Source organism: Neofelis nebulosa, chromosome 8 (genome assembly GCF_028018385.1).
Source record: "Neofelis nebulosa isolate mNeoNeb1 chromosome 8, mNeoNeb1.pri, whole genome shotgun sequence".
NCBI classification, from domain to species: domain Eukaryota; kingdom Metazoa; phylum Chordata; class Mammalia; order Carnivora; family Felidae; genus Neofelis; species Neofelis nebulosa.
The window spans coordinates 128,114,161-128,130,919 of NC_080789.1; positions in this window are offsets into that span (position 1 = coordinate 128,114,161).

Here is a 16,759-nt window from a genome sequence, read left to right on the forward strand (position 1 = left end):
TTAGTGTTCCTTCCTTAGTTTGCATGTAATAAAGCCTGTGCTTGTGATAGATCTCCCTGGGAACTGGTTCTATACCTCTTACAGATATAATGCTGTATCTTTTGGGAGATTTAATGACAATTTTATTGATTATCTACAAACTACCCATATGTCACGATGAAGAGACCAATAAGCTTCAAAGTCAATGTTTGAAAGTTTTAAAAATGGTGTAATCAATACACCAATTCCAACTACAATAATTTACATCTAAAATATGTGTGTTTCTTCCTTTCTGTAAATGCCAAGTATCTTTACAAGCACATCTGTACACCGGTCAACATTTTAAAAATTACTTCCAATTTAGAAGCAAGCTATTTATTTTTATTCCTAGAAAACAAAGCTTTTTAAGGTGATTTTGTTTTTATCATAATTGCACTAAATGCCGAATAGTGCTTCAACTAGTGTGCCTCATCTAGTTAACTTAGTCAATTAAATCTCATCAGAACAACGTTTTGGTCTTTGATTTAATCAATATATACGTCAAACAGCTTTGCATTAAGAAAAATATTATCACAAGAATTCCATTTCCGAGAAGAAGAAGAAGAAATACATTTGTTTTGTTCAGGCCAAAAACAATGAACAATTATGAATAGTGTTTTTCATAAATCTTAAATTCATTGAAAAGTGGGCAAGAAAGTAAGAAATTCTCAGGTCAAAAAAAAAATCTCTGGAAGGTCGTCTGGGTAGCTCAGTCAAGTTAAGCAGCTGACTCTTGATTTTGACTCAGGTCACGATTTCACAGTTCATGAATTCAAGCCCCTCGTTGGGCTCTGCCCTGATAATGCAGAGCCTGGTTGGGATTCTCTGTCTCTGTCTCTGTCTCTCTCTCTCTCTCTCTGCCTCTTCCCTGCGTGTGTGCTCTCTTCTGTCGCTCAAAAATAAACATTAAAAAAATCTGGGGAGTAGTTGGAGCCCTTCTCTGTAGTAAGCTTTTGCCTTGTGGGTCCTCCACCTAATATAAATCGGTACTTCAATTATCCAAAATTCTAGTGGTAACAGCACATAGAAAACAAAGCCCAACCACCACCAAAAGTAAAAGAACAAAGTCTAATAGATCTTCCTCCTTGAAAGTGGGGACTCCCCTCAAAGGGGCCCACTGTAAAGAAATACCTCCATCCTCTATAAGAATTCTCACAAAGCATAAACTTACCTCAAACCTTACTCTGAGCAGGTAGGAAAAGTAACACCTGATTGGTTAGAATCAAAATATGGCTACTCGGAAAGTTGACATCTGACATTCACAAGACACTGGATGCCAGTGAATCTCAAGGCAAAATGTATTTTAAAGTTGTCTCGGACAGTAATGGCCCTAGCCACCTAGACAAACCAAATGCAAATTCTCTTTAAAGGAATGTGTCCTCATTCCAGGAAATGCTATTACTTATCCAGTATACGCTACTACATTCCTATGGGGTTTTTTACGTTTGGTGTTGATTCTGATTGAGCCAGCATCTTTTTTTTTAAAGTTTTTATTTAAATTCCAGTTCGTTAACAGAAGTGTCGTGTTAGTTGCAGGTGTACAAGACAGTGACTCAATCCTTCCGTACAACACCCAATTGAGCCATGGTCTCTTTAGATTGCTTGACATCCCTGACATACCAGTTTTTAAATATTTTTAATGTCAACTTTATCGGGACTAGCATCTGTTTTGATTTCAGAGCGTTCATATCACAGAACTTGTTAAATAGTTGTTATTGTAATTCTGATCTCAGCCTAAAGGAATTGCTAAAAGGAAAAACCCAAGGAAATTGAGCATCTCATAGTTAATACTAACAACAATGACAACGACAACCAAACACAAATGAAAGCAACACTTTCATAACAGAGAAATGGCAGAAACAAGAAACAGTAAGAATAAATCTGCAAGTAATTTAGGTACTGTAATATCAAAACCCCATCATGAAAAAACAGTGCTAAATATTATGTGCAAAAGAAAAGAAAAGCTTGACAATCTGTACAGAAGGAGAAAAATTACAAAGAATGTCCAGGCAGAATTTGAAAAAAAGAACCAAAGAGAAATGAAACATTTATTCACCAAAATTAAAAATTATATGGATGATTTAACAACAAATTAAACACAGCAAAAGAGAGAAATAGAAGGCTGGAAGTTAGATTTGAAGAAATTATCCAGAATTCAGCAACGATTTAAAGAGAGAGAAAATATGAAAGGGAGTTTAAGAGGTACGAATGCTAGAAAGGAAAAAAAGATTAGCAAATATAAATTTGGTTCAATAAAAAGATTAATAAAATTCAAATGATGCTGGCAATATTAAGGAAAAAGGCAAAGATGAACAGTAAAGGAAAAGGAAAACACAACTATGGTTTCTGAAGACATTTTAAAAGGAAATAATTTAACATTATGGACAATTTTATGCCAAATATGTGAAAACAATTGAATTATATTTCTTATTAACATATGTATTAATATATAATAAATCTTATTAATATTCTTAATTTCTTATTAATGTTAATAACATATAAACAGACTTAAGAAGAAATGAAAGAAAGACTTTGGTCAAACATTTTCCACAAAGGGAAATTCAAGTCAAATATCTTCACTTTGAAGTTCTACCAAATATTCAAGAAAAAATAATTTCAATTGTTAACAGTCTATTCCAGACTATAGAACAAAGGACACGCTTTGGTTCATTTTATGAAACTAGAATAACCCATAAATCCAAAATCTGACAATGACAATGTAAAAAGACCACCCCCAAATTTGGGTGGCATAGAGATATATAAAGAATTCCTACAACTCATTCAGCTAAATGTAAATAACTTCGTATGTAAATGGGCCATTTTGCATTTTCCCCACAAAAGGCAAGATCCAGCATTTCCCCTAGTCAAAAGTGGTTCAGATGTCAAGACTGATGATGCCATATATACACAAAGGGGAACAAGACATTTTGTTATTCACATATTGAAGATGTGGGGGAGAGTAGACACCCAGTCCAGTCTGAAAATGGTTTGTGTTTTTATTGTCATTAGGAGGTGGCTCTCAGGTAAGTGTTCCCATATGCAAGCCAAAATTTTCATGGTCTAAATGTCTCAAAGTGCTGAAGGCTTTCTTACACAAATGTGAGGCAAGAGGGGAATGTCCCTCCTCTGACATCAAAATTGGAGTCAAACTCTTCCTTAATTGATGTAATCATGGAAGGCACTTTACAAAAGAGAAACCTGAATGTCCAACAATAAGTGAAGATATCCTCAACCTAATCAGTTATGGCAGTGCAATTTAAAACATGAAAAATCAAGGAGAACTGACATCACTAATGGTCATAATAATCCTCTAATAACTGAACCCAAAGACGTAGAAATCTGAGATGTACACAGTAAGGAATTCAAAATAGCTATTTTGAGGAAATACAGTGAACTACAAAGAAGCATAGACAATTCAGTGAAATGAGGAAAACAATACACAAACAAAATGAGAACTTTAACAAAGAGATAGAACTCATTAAAAAGGAACCAAACAGAAATCCTGGAGATGACGAATTCATTGAATAAAATGAAGAAAGCAATAAGGAGCATCAACAGCAGAACAGATTAGACAAAAGACAGAGTCAGTGAGTTTTAGATAATAGGAACTCTGAAATTAACTAGAGGAGAACAAGGGGAAACTAATGAAAATGAGTGAAGAAAGCCTGTGTATTCTGTAGGACACCATGAAAAGAATCAAAATCAGAATCATTAGAGTTACAGAAGGAAAAAAACAGAAAGAAGGGGGTGATACTTATTTAAAGAAGTAATGGCTAAGAACTTCCCAAGCCTGGGGAGAGATTTGAATATCCAAGTTGATGAAGCTAATAGAATGCCCCATTATTTTAATTCAAAATGATCTTCTCGAAAACACAGTTTTCCTACAATAAAACTGTCAAAAATAAAAGAAGAGAGAGAATCCTTATAAAAGCAGCAGTGGAAAATAAGATTGTAACCTACAAAGGAACCCCCCATTAGGCTATCAGTGGATTTCTTAGCAGAAACCTTATAGGCTGGAAGAGAGTAGGATGTGGCCCTTTCATAAGCACATATTCAAAGTACTGAAAGAAAACAATTGCCAACAAAGAATACTATATTGGGCCGAGTTATCCTTCAGAAATGATGGGTAAATAAAGACAAAGGAAAGCAGAGGGAATTCATGGTCACTAGACCTGCCTAAAAGAAATGCTGCAAGGAATTTGTCAAGTTGAAACGAAAATACACTAATTAGTAACATGAAGATAGACAACACACCGGTCACAGCAAATATATGCCAGATTTGGAAAAGTCTAATCCTGTAATATGGTGTGTTAATTATTTAAATTAATTATATTAATTACATTAATTAATATTAAAATATAACTAGAGATACTGTAATTTCTCAAAAAATACATAATATAAAAAGAGCTAGGGGCGCCTGGGTGGCTTAGTCAGTTGGGCGACCGACTTCGGCTCAGGTCATGATCTCGCGGTCTGTGAGTTTGAGCCCCGCATCGGGCTCTGTGCTGACAGCTCAGAGCCTGGAGCCTGTTTCAGATTCTGTGTCTCCCTCTCTCTCTGACCTTCCCCCATTCATGCTCTGTCTCTGTCTGTCTCTAAAATGAATAAACGTTAAAAAAAAATTTTTTAAAGAGGTAAATTGTAATATTAAAAATAAGAGAGCAAAAGGTGGGTATTTTGTATGCAGAGTTAAGTTGCTATCATCATAAAATGGACTATTAGCATCTATGAGATGTTTTGTGTAAGCTCATGGTTACTTCAAAGCAAAAGCCTATAGTAGATTCCCAAAAGGTGAAGAGAAGGAAATAATCCGAGCATACCACTATGGAAAAATCACCATTCAGAAAGGTAGCCAGTAAGGGAGGATAAAATGAACAATAGAAATATGACACAATTAGACAGCAATTAATAAGATGGCATTAGTAAGTCCTTACATGTCAGTAATTACTCTAAATTACTCTATGAATTGAAAGTCAAAAAGCATAGAGTAGCTGGATGGATAAAAATTAAGACCCACATATATACTGCCTACAAGAAGAGGCTTACTTCAGCTTTAAGGATACACATATGTCCAAAGCGAAGGAACAGAAAAAGATATTCCATACAAGTGAAAGCCGAAAGCAAGTGGGGGGTAGCTATACTTATATCAGACAAAATAGACAGCGGGCCAAAATAGCAACAAGAGACAAAGTCGCTATACAATAATAAAGGTGTCAGCTCATCAAGAACATAAAACAGTTGATACACATGCTCAACATTGGAGCACCTAAATATATGAAGCAACTACTAACATAGCAACAATAAATAATAGTAGGGAACTTCAGTACCCTACTTTCAGCAGTGGGTAGACCATTCAGAAAACCTCAACAAGGAAACATTAGACTTGAACCGTATTTTAAATTACACATAAATATATGACACTCCATTCCACAGCAATGGAATACACAGTCTTCTCACAAGCACATAGAATATTATCCAAGATAAATCACATAATAGGGCACAAAAAAAAACTTAGCAAATTTAAGATTGAAATCATACCAAGTGTCTTTTCTGGCCACCATGTTGAGAAAGTAGAAATTAACAGCAAGAAGAAAACTGGAACATTTACAAACATGTGAAAACTGAGTAACAGTCCTGAACAACCAGTGAGTCAAAGAAGAAACCTAAAGGGAAATAAAAAATATCTTGAAACAAATGAAAATGAAAACACAACAGACCCAAACCTCTCAGATGCTACAAAAACATTTCTGAAAGAGTTTATAGTGATACATATATCGAAAAAAAACCTCAAATAACCTAATTTAACAGTTAAGGAACTAGAAAAAGGGAAAAAACTAAACTCAAAATTAGCACAGCTAAAGAAATAACAAGGACTGGGGCGCCTGGGTGGCTCAGTCGGTTGAGCGTCCGACTTCAGCTCAGGTCATGATCTAACAGTTCATGAGTTCGAGCCCCACGTCAGGCTCTGTGCTGACAGCTCAGAGCCTGGAGCCTGCTTCAGATTCTACGTCTCCCTCTCTCTGCCCCTTGCCTGCTGATGCTCTGTCTCTCTCTGTCTCTCAAAAATGAATAAATGTTAAAAAAAATTTTTTTAAAGAAATAACAAGGATCGGAGTGAAAATAAATGAAATAGACACCAAAAGAAAAATAGAAAAGATCAATAAAACTAGGAACTGTTTTTGAAAAGATAAAACTTTAAGAAAAAAAGACAAATTAGAAATGAAAAAGGAGATACTATAACCAATACCACAGAAATACATAGGATCACAAGAAACTATTATGAGCGTGTATAGCCAGTAAATTAGATAACCTTGAAAAATTGGATAAATTCCTAGAAACATACAACTCTCCAAGACTGAATCAAGAAGATATAGAAAATCTAAACAATCCAGTAAAGAATAAGGAGATTGATTCGGTTTGGAGTAGAAAGGTGGTTACCAGGACCTTGAGGTTGAGGAAGGTGAAGGAATTGAGATGTTGGTCACAGTGTACAAACTTGAAATGAGTAAGTTCTGGGGAATCTAGGGTACAACGTGGTGATTGTAATTAGCAGTACTGTGTTGTATACGTCAAAGCTACTTGGAAATTAGACGTTAAATGTTCTCACCACAAAAAAAAAAGAAATGATTATATAAGCCATAATAGAAGTTGTTAGCTAAAGTTATGATAGTAGTCATATTGCAATATATAAACGTATCAAGTCAACAAGCCTTTCACCTCACATTTATACCACGTTAAACGTCAATTATGCCTCAACAATATCAGTTATGCAGACTTGATGGGTCTGTTTCTGGATTCTCTATTCTATTCCATTGATCCATATGTATTTTCTCCCTCAGTTGTACTGCATGAGTTATAGTTGGTGGGGTTTGAAGGATCCGTTCATTTCACCTCAAGGTGTGTTGTATTCCCTCATTGCCCTCTTGATGTGGATACAGTCAGTAGTGACATCCCTACTTCTTTCCTGATATTGGTAATTTATGTCTTCTCACTTTTTGTTGTGCATCTGGCTAGATGTTCATCTATCTTTTTGGCCTTTTCAAATAACTTTTTAGTTCATGATTTTCTTTAAAAAAATTTTTTTAACGTTTACTTATTATTGATAAACAGAGAGAGACAGAGCATGAATGTGGGAAGGGGAGAGAGAAGGGAGACACAGAATCTGAAGCAGGCTCCAGGCTCTGAGCTGTCAGCACAGAGCCTGATGCAAGGCTTGAACTCACAAACCTCGAGATCATGACCTGAGCCAAAGTCGGACGCTCAAATGACTGAGCCACCCAGGTGCCCCCGTTCATGATTTTCTTTATTCTTTTGATGTTTTCAATGAATTGATCTGCTGTTACTTTTGTTATTTCCTTCTTTCTTGCTTTGGGTTTATTTTTCTCATCTTTTTCTGGGTTTTGGTGAGATCTTAGATTATTGATTTGCAAGTTTTCACCTTCTCTAATGTAATCGTGTAGTAGTACTATAACTATTCCCTCATTACTGCTTTGTCTTTGTTCCACAAATTTTGATGTTACAATTTTATTTCATTTGTATTTAATTAATTGTATTTTTTTTAATTTTTTTTAACGTTTATTTATTTTTGAGACAGAGAGAGACAGAGCATGAACAGGGGAGGGTCAGAGAGAGAGGGAGACACAGAATCCGAAACAGGCTCCAGGCTCTGAGCTGTCAGCCCAGAGCCCGACGCGGGGCTCGAACTCACGGACAGTGAGCTCATGACCTGAGCCAAGTCAGACGCCCAACCGACTGAGCTACCCAGGTGCCCCTAATTGTATTTTTTTAACTTTCCCAGAGACGTTGACCCATGGATTACTTACAAGTATGTTCTTTAGTTCCCAAGTATTTGGAGATTTTCCTGGTACCTTTCAGTTATTGATTTCTAATTGATTTCATTGTGGTCCTGTGATTTTTAATTCTTTAAATGTGTTGAGTCATGTTTTATGGACCAGGATAAGGTCTATCTTGGTATATGTTCATTTGGCAATTGAAATATGTACATTCTGCTATTTTGGATGCAGTGTCTAATAATGTCTATAAGATTCTACTGATTTTGTTGTCAAGTTCTTCCATATCCTTGTGATTTTCTATTAATTGTTGAGGGATGGTTGTTAGAGTCTCCATCTATAATTGTGGACTTCTATGCTTCCTGTTTCATTTTTGTTTTCCATATATTTTCAGCTGTGCTGTTTTGTGTATATGCATTTAGGATTACCATGTCTTTTCAGTAGACTAACACTTTTGTCATTATGTGACATTCCTCTGTTTAGTAATTTTACATGCTTTGATGTTAACTTTATCTGGTATTAAAATAATCACTTCTCCTTTCCTTTAATTAACGTTTGCCTGATATCTTTTTCCATTCTTAACTATCAACCTACCTATATCATTATATTTGATGAATTTCTTGTGGACAGCATATAGTTAGGTCATGTTTTTAAAGCCAGCTGCAAAACTCTGAATCTTAATTGATAGAGTTTGACCATGAATATTTCATAAAATTATTAATATATTGGAGTTTAAGTATTTCTTGTTTTCTGTTATTTTTAATTTTCTTTTCCCTTCTTGTGGATAACTTGTATATTTTTTTAGAATTCCACTTTGACTTATCCTCAGTGTTTTTTATTGTATCTCTTTGTATAGCTTCGTTAGTGGCTACTCTACATATTATATTGTATATACATGAACTACTTTCCGTGAGTGTTAACATTTTATCAGTTTGGGTGTAGTGAAGAATATTACTTCCTATTTATAAATGTCTTAAATATTTCCTTTATGTAGATGTAGAGTCAGATAAGATAATATTGTATTCTACTTTAATACTCAAACATATTTTAGAATTCTCAAATGAGGGAAAATGTATTCATCATATTTTATTCTTTCTGTTAATCTTTCTTCTTACTGATGTTCCATGGTCCTTCTTTTAACATTTCCTTTCTGTTTAGGCAATTTCATGTACTTATTATTCTCAGATAGTTATTTGCTTCAGACAGAATTTGCTGGCTACAAATTCTCCTACTTTTCCTTCATGTGATAATGTCTCAAGATGCCCTTTATTCAGGATATTTTCACTAGATATAGGATTCTAGATTGACAGTTCCTTCCATTAAGCACGTTAAAAATGTGTGCTGCTTCCTTCTGACCATGGTTTTTAATGACAAATCCACTGTTTTTTAAATTACGTTTCCCCCTGTAGGTATGGTGTCATTCTTTCTTGCTGCTTTCAAGATTTTTCTTTTCCTTCACATTCACTAGTTTGACTATGATGGATATTGGCAGATCTCTTTGGGTTTATCTTGTTTGGGATCTTCTTCCAAAGTTAGAAATTTAATCCATTTAGGCTTGTTTTCTAAGGACATGAATGTTGAATCTTTTCTTACAGTGCCACAGATCCCTGAGGTTTTGTGAATTAGTTTTTGTCTGTTTTCTCTCTGTTGTTCATATCTGGGGGTAATTTTTATTTTTCTGTCTTCAAATCCACTGATTCCTTCCCCCATTCTGCCCTTGAGCTATCCATTTAGTTTTTTATTTCAGTTGCTTTTTTTTTAATTCCAAAATATTCATTTGCCTCTTCTTTATATCTTCTTTTGGTTTGCTGAAGCTTTCTACTTTTCATTTTCATTCAAGCATATAGATATTACTCGTTAAAGCATTAAAAAATTCTAATTTCTTTCATTTTAATTACAGTGTAGTTAACATACAGTGTTTTATTAGTTTCAGGTGTCCAGTAAAGTGATTCAGCAATTCTGTACATCATTACTCAGTGTTCATCTTGATAAGTGTGCTCTTTATTCCCTTGGCCTGTTTCAGTCATCCCCCACTGTACCATCCCTCTCATAGGTTTTATTTTAAATGAGTACCCTCAGTTAAAGTTTTTTTTTTAACAACATAAACATTTTTTTACTTGAAGCATATTTCAGAATACACAATTCTAAAAGATGTATGTAAAACATTCCATTAAAGGAAATAGAATACACATATTTTTCCAGTACACACAGAAGAATCCTCTGGCTAAATGACATAAAAAGAGACATAACAAATATTAACAATTTAAAAAGACTAAAATCATGCCAAGTATATTTTTGTATATTTATACAAGTATATATTTTGTATAAAACAAAGCTGGAAAATGTCCAATGTAAATATTAAATATTTAATATGTAAATATTAAACAACACACTACTCCACAAGCAGTGGGCCAAATAAAAAATCTAATGAGAAATCAAAAATATGCCTCAAAACAAAAGAAAAAGAAGACATAATATTCTAAAACCTATGGGGTACAGCAAAAGCAGATGTTAAGTGAAATTTTTGCTGTAAATACTTGTATTAAGAAAAAAAGTTCAAATGATCAACTTAACATTATACCACAAGGAACCAGAAAAAGAAGAGGCTTAGATGAAATTTACTACAGGAAGGAAATAACAAGGAAAAATCAGAAATAAATAAGATGGAGACCAGAATAAACAATAACATAACATTGGAAATAATGACCATTTTTTTCAAAAAATAAACAAAATTGGCAATGTTTTAAGTATATTAACTAAGAAAGAAAAGAGAAAATTCAAAAACCAAAATGAGATAGAAAATACAACAAATGACACAGAAATACATAGTGTGATAAAGATTAATATAAATAATTATATACTAACAAATCAGATAATTTAGGGGAAAAAAACAGATAATTCCTAAAAATATACAAATTACCAAGATTGAATCATGAATCTTAAACGCACGAAATAGGGAATCTTCTTAAACCAATAACAAGAATGAAATTTGAGCTGGGATCAAAAATCTCTCAGCACAGAAAAGCTCAAGACTACATGGCTTCATTGGCAAACCCCACCCCATCAAACATTGAAACAAATAATGACAATCTTGGGGCACCTGGGTGGCTCAGGCTGTTAGGCATCTGACTCTTGATTTGGGCTCAGGTCATGATTTCATGGTTTGTGAGTTCAAGCCCAGTGTCAGGCCCACAGCCTACAGCCTGTTGGGATTCTCTCTTCCCCCTCCCTTCCTCGCTCCTTCTCTCTCTCTCTCTCTCTCTCTCTCTCTCTCTCATTCTCTCTCTTTCTCCAAAAATAAATAAATAAATAAATAAATAAATAAATAAATAAATAAAATAATTTAACAATAATAAATCATTAAAATATAATAGACTTAACCAAAAAAGTGATTAATGTCAACCTTTATCAAAATCTTACAAATAATGAAATAGAGGAACACATTCAAAATCATTCCATGAGGCCGGTATTACCCTAATACCAGAGCAGGATAAAAACAGTACAAGAACAGGGATGCCTGTGTGGCTCAGTTGGTTAAGCATCCAACTTCAGCCCAGGTCAAGATCTCACAGTTTGTGAGTTCAAGCCCCCTGTGTCAGGCTCTTTGTTGACACCTCAGAGCCTGGAACCTGCTACAGATTCTGTGTCTCCTTCTCTCTCTGCCCCTCCCCTGCTTGTGCTCTGCCTCTGAAAAATAAATAAATGTTAAAAAAAAAATCTCTTTTATCCGGTATAAGTATTGCTACTCTAACTTTCTTTTGTCATCCATTTGTGTGATAAGTGTTTCTCTACCCCCTCACTTTCATTCTGCTGGTGTTTTGAGGTCTAAAATGAGTCTCTTGTAGGCAGCATATAGATGTATCTTGGTTTTTTTAATCCGTTCTGACACCCTGTGTCTTTTGACTGGAGAATTTAGTCGATTTACATTGAAAATAATTACTGATAGATATGTATTTAGTGCCATTTTATTACTTGTTTTTGACCTTGTTTCTGGAGAATTTCTCTGATCCTTTCATGCCATCGAAGTATTTTTATGTCTGGTTTAAAATCTTTTTCAGAGAATTCTACCATTTCTACATCTTACTTAAATCTCTTGTTTTAGCTGGCTTTCTCTGACATTACTCTAGTAGGTAAAGCAGACGATGGAGGGGTTGCCTGGTTACTGTTGAAAGGGAGTAGGTTTAGGTTTCTCTCTCAGTTTATTTTGCTGACACCTTAGAAAAAAGAACTTTCATGTTATTACTGGGCTCCTTGTATGCCTCCCCTGATTCTGTCCTGGCTGGGAGAAGTGGGAGTGTCTTGTGACACCTGCTCCTGTGGCCTTCACTGACATAATGGGAAGAGGGAAGCTTTACTATCCCTGGGTCATAGTAAAGGTCCTGACGCTCCAGTAGTCTTCCTCTGACACCACCCCAGCACAGAAGTGATGGGGTACCTTGTTACTGCTCTGTTGGAGTAGGAGCACAAGTCTTCAGCATGTCTCCACTGATACAACAGCAGCAGGTTGAGGGTACATGGCTCATTACCACCTGGTGAACAACAGTGTCAAATCTGTGCCTGGTCTCCTCTGACACCACCCTTGCAAGGGGCGTTGGTTGCCTCATTATAGTCTGTCAAGGATGGGAGTCTAGGCTCCCCATTTAACATTTGCAAGAGTGAGTGAGAAAAATCTGTGACAATTGACTGGAGTAGAACAATTATTTCCTAGACCTTTTCTAACTTGCTAGGCTGTTCTTTTCCTATCCTTTGGCTGGAGACAACAGGATTTTGCTGGAACTTTTTTGTCCAACCTCTTGACATTTCTAGGTTCCCAGGTTCTTCAGCTCCAAGTCTGGGATATATGAATCAAAAAGAAAACCCAGGAAACTCTGCCTTATTTTTTCTGGGATTCAAGATCCATAGCCATTCTACCCGTTTCTCTTCACCTTTCAGAGTCCTCTTAAATTTCTGCATAAATACGTTCAGATGATTTCATTGCTTACTGACATGGTTCTACCTGGTTCCCCTTCTTTAAAGATTTCACCTTACTTACTATGGTATATACTAGGGAGTAAAATTTTGAGTGATACTTTTATTTTTTTTTTAATTTTTTTTTAACCTTTATTTATTTTTGAGACAGAGACAGAGCATGAATGGGGGAGGGTCAGAGAGAGAGGGAGACACAGAATCTGAAACAGGCTCCAGGCTCTGAGCCATCAGCACAGAGCCTGATGTGGGGCTTGAACTCATGAACTGCGAGATCATGACCTGAGCCGAAGTCGGACACTTAACCGACTGAGCCATCCAGGCGCCCCTTGAGTGATACTTTTAGAAGAGAGTAACAGTTGTTTACTTCCTCAGCCCTTAAATATCTAGGAATATCTTTCTTTTTCCTTCATATTTGTAGCCCATGTCAGTGTAGAATTTTGGGGCTTCCATTTTCAACTCCAGTTCTCTGACAATAACTTGTCAATATTTTCTGATACCAACCTGGTTACTATATTAAGGCCCCTTGTTTTCTCTCCTTACATACTTTGAGAAGTTTATCTTGATGGTACAATTTTCACCACACAGTTTACATATAGGGCACTTTTTTTTTTCTTGGTTGAATTTCTATAAACTGATAATGAAATAGCAGAAAGAGAAATTAAGAAAAAAAAATCATCAATAATTGCATCAAAAATAATAAAATACTTAGGAATAAACTTAACCAAGGAAATTAAAGACAAGTATTCTGCAAATTCATAAAACACATGAAAGAAATTGAAGATGACACAAATAAGTGGAAAGGTAGTCCATGCTCATAGATTGGAAGTATCAATATTGTTAAAATGTTTAATATTCTCCAAAGCAATCTATAGATTCAGTGGATTTTCTGTAAAAATACCAATAGCATTTCTTTATAGAACTAGAGCAAAGAATTCTAAAATTTGTGTGGAACCACAAAAGACTCCAAATAGCCAAAGCAATCGTAAGAAGGGCAAAGCTGGAGGGATCGTAATGCCGGATGTCAAGATACACTGCCAAGCTGTAGTCATCAAACAGTATGGTACTGGTACAAAAAGGAAACATAGATCAATGGAACAGATTAGAGAGCCCAGAAATAAACCCATGCTTACGTAGTCAATTAGTCTATGACGAGGAGCCATGAATATAAAATGGGGAAAGACACTCTCTTCAATAACTGGTGCTGGGGACATTGCATAGCTACATGCCAAAGAAAGAAACCGGATCACTTTCTTAGACCATACAGAAAAATAAAGTCAAAATGGATTAAAGACCTAACTGTGAGACACAAAGCCACAAAACTCTTAGAATACAGTCAGTAATGTCTCTGACATCAGCCATAGTGACATTTTTCTAGATATGTCTCCTCAGGCAAGAGAAACAAAAGCAAGAATAAACTATTGGGACTGTATCTACATAGTTAATACTCTTTATAAATGGCTTTTATGTCTTCCCTGGTCTAAAAAGTTTGTTTTTAAATATACAGGTGGTTATTTCATTTGGTCTTTCTTCACTAGACCCCAAGCGAGTTTGTAAGTTGCAGTGGTTGCCCTGCACAGTTAGGGATCTTCATCTGGTCTTTGATCTTACAGATTGTTTAGCTTTTCTCTCTCTGGCTGTGAGGATAGGTTGTTTTGCTAAGATATTTCTAGATGACACTGGTTCATGTTTCCTGTCAGTCAAGAGATAAGCAGCGTCTTGCATGGCCACGGCACAAAAGACATCAATTATATCAAGGCCCACCACAGAGAGATGAGACATGTTCCAGTTTTCTACTAAGAATAAATTCCTCCTAATCTCACCCTCTTCAGTGTGATGAAAATGGTTGAGAGAAATTCTTTGTGAGGTTCAATTTTATAATTTCTGCAAAACTGGAAGTCAAAGTCTACAACTTAAAAAGTCTATGGTCACTTCCTTGGTGGCCCTTCAGACCACACAATACAATTTCCCTTCAGTAGGCAGCTGCCAGGATATAAGAGGTAAGTCAAAGATGTGCTATATTGGGGCAACTCGGTGGCTCAGTGGGTTGAGCGTCCCAGGTCAGCTCGGGTCATTATCTCACGGTTTGTGAGTTCAAGCCCTACATCAGGCTTGCTGCTGTCAGCACAGAGCCCAGTTTGGATCCTCTGTCCCCCGCCCCTGCCCCTCCCCTGCTTGCACTCTCCCAAAAATAAAAAATATTTTTTAAAAAGATGCTATGTATAAGAAGAGTTGCTGCTTTTACAAACCCAATCATTGGGTAATTGGTGTAATTAAAAGACATCCGAGAGGCACCTAAATGGCTCAGTAAGTTAAGCATTGGACTCTTAATTTCGGCTTAAGTCATAAACTCACAGTTTGTGTGATCAAGTCCCATGTCAGGCTTGATCACCCACCCACAGTGGTAGGTGGCTTGGGTGCCTGCTTGGGATTCTCTCTCCCTCACTCGTGCTCTCTCTCTCTCACTCAAAATAAATAATTTTAAAAAGTATTTTAATAAAAAGAGATCTGAACGAGTTGCGATCACATATACCTCATCTAAATAACAAGGAATCTAGGAAGAATAAATCCTGGTTCTTTGTTGTATTCTATGACATCTCCACATTTTCTATGGGCTGAGGACAAGTACCAAGCCCCTGGACAAAGGGAAAGGGGAATGGGTCACCTTGTGCAAGGAAATTGGGCATCATTTTCAAGGGGCATCAAACTTCAGTTATGTAAGAGGAATAAATTCTAGAGACCTGTGATACAACATAGTGTCTACAGTTGAAAAGACTGTATTGTGCCGTTAAAAATCTGTCAGCAAGGTATAGCTCATGTTAAGTGTTTTCACCACACTAAAAAAAAAGAAGAAAAGAAAATTAGATGCAAGCATGTGATGGTGGTGGGAGGGATGTGGTTGGCAGTGGTTTTGGGAATGCACTTATAGATAGCATGGTTCACACATTACTAAAATCTCCTAAAGCTAGACTCTGTGCCTTTCACTACTCTTTATTTTCCCCTGAATTCTGGAGAATTGCTTAATTTTGTCTTCTGCTCTACAATTTGGTTTTCTGCAGTATCTAAGCTGATGTATACTGCCACCAGTCTGATTTTTATTCTGTCATCGTTTTTAAGCCCATGCAGTCTGTCGATTTAAGTTTTTCTCTTTTGTTTTAGATACCGTATTCTCTTGAATGACACAAAGAGTATGAACCAGGAATTTCCTCCTTTTTCAGTAAATCTTTATTAGGGGAGGGTCTCTGGTTTGATTCTTTGTCGTATTCCTCTTATTTGAGACTGGAATATTTTCTCCCAGACCCGGTCCAGAGCATTTCTGTTTGCTTATCCTTACAGCGAGAGGTCCACTGGCTTCTGGTGAATTTAGCATTGAAATGGGGCCTGTCAAAGACTGATGTGGAATTTTGCCCAATTCGTTCATATTTAGACAATAAGGAAAGGAAAAATATGAATCTCCTGTAAATGATCATTACCGATTCACAATACGGCAGCCTGAGGGAAGTGGAGCAGAAGCTGAAACCCTGGGCAGTCCCCACAAAGATCTGAGTCTCAGGGTCGTTTATTCTCTGTGTTTAGTGAACTGCTATGCTGGGTTCTACCTCTCAGGACAACCAGTTTCTGTCTGGATAGTCAGTGCCAGGTATGAGCTGCATCAGTACCTGGCAAAGGTAATGCCTCTCTCTTCCACATTGCTTTCACTCACTTTATTATAGCTCATCCCCCACGTGCAAATCCGAGAATCACCCACAGTGGTAGGTGGCTTCTCAGGGTGCTGACAAAACATGTAAGGGGAGTCCCTCACAGATCCTGGGGCCCACCTTTGCTTTCCCCCCTCTTCCATCCATCTAACATGTGGTTTGTTGGGTTTGTCACTATGTTTTCACTTACCTTCTGGGGTACTTTCTTGTCAGCAGGATTTATCTTTCTCATAGGAAGGATTTTTAAGTCAGAAGGCTTTTTGGGGCACCTAGGTGGCTCAGTTGGTT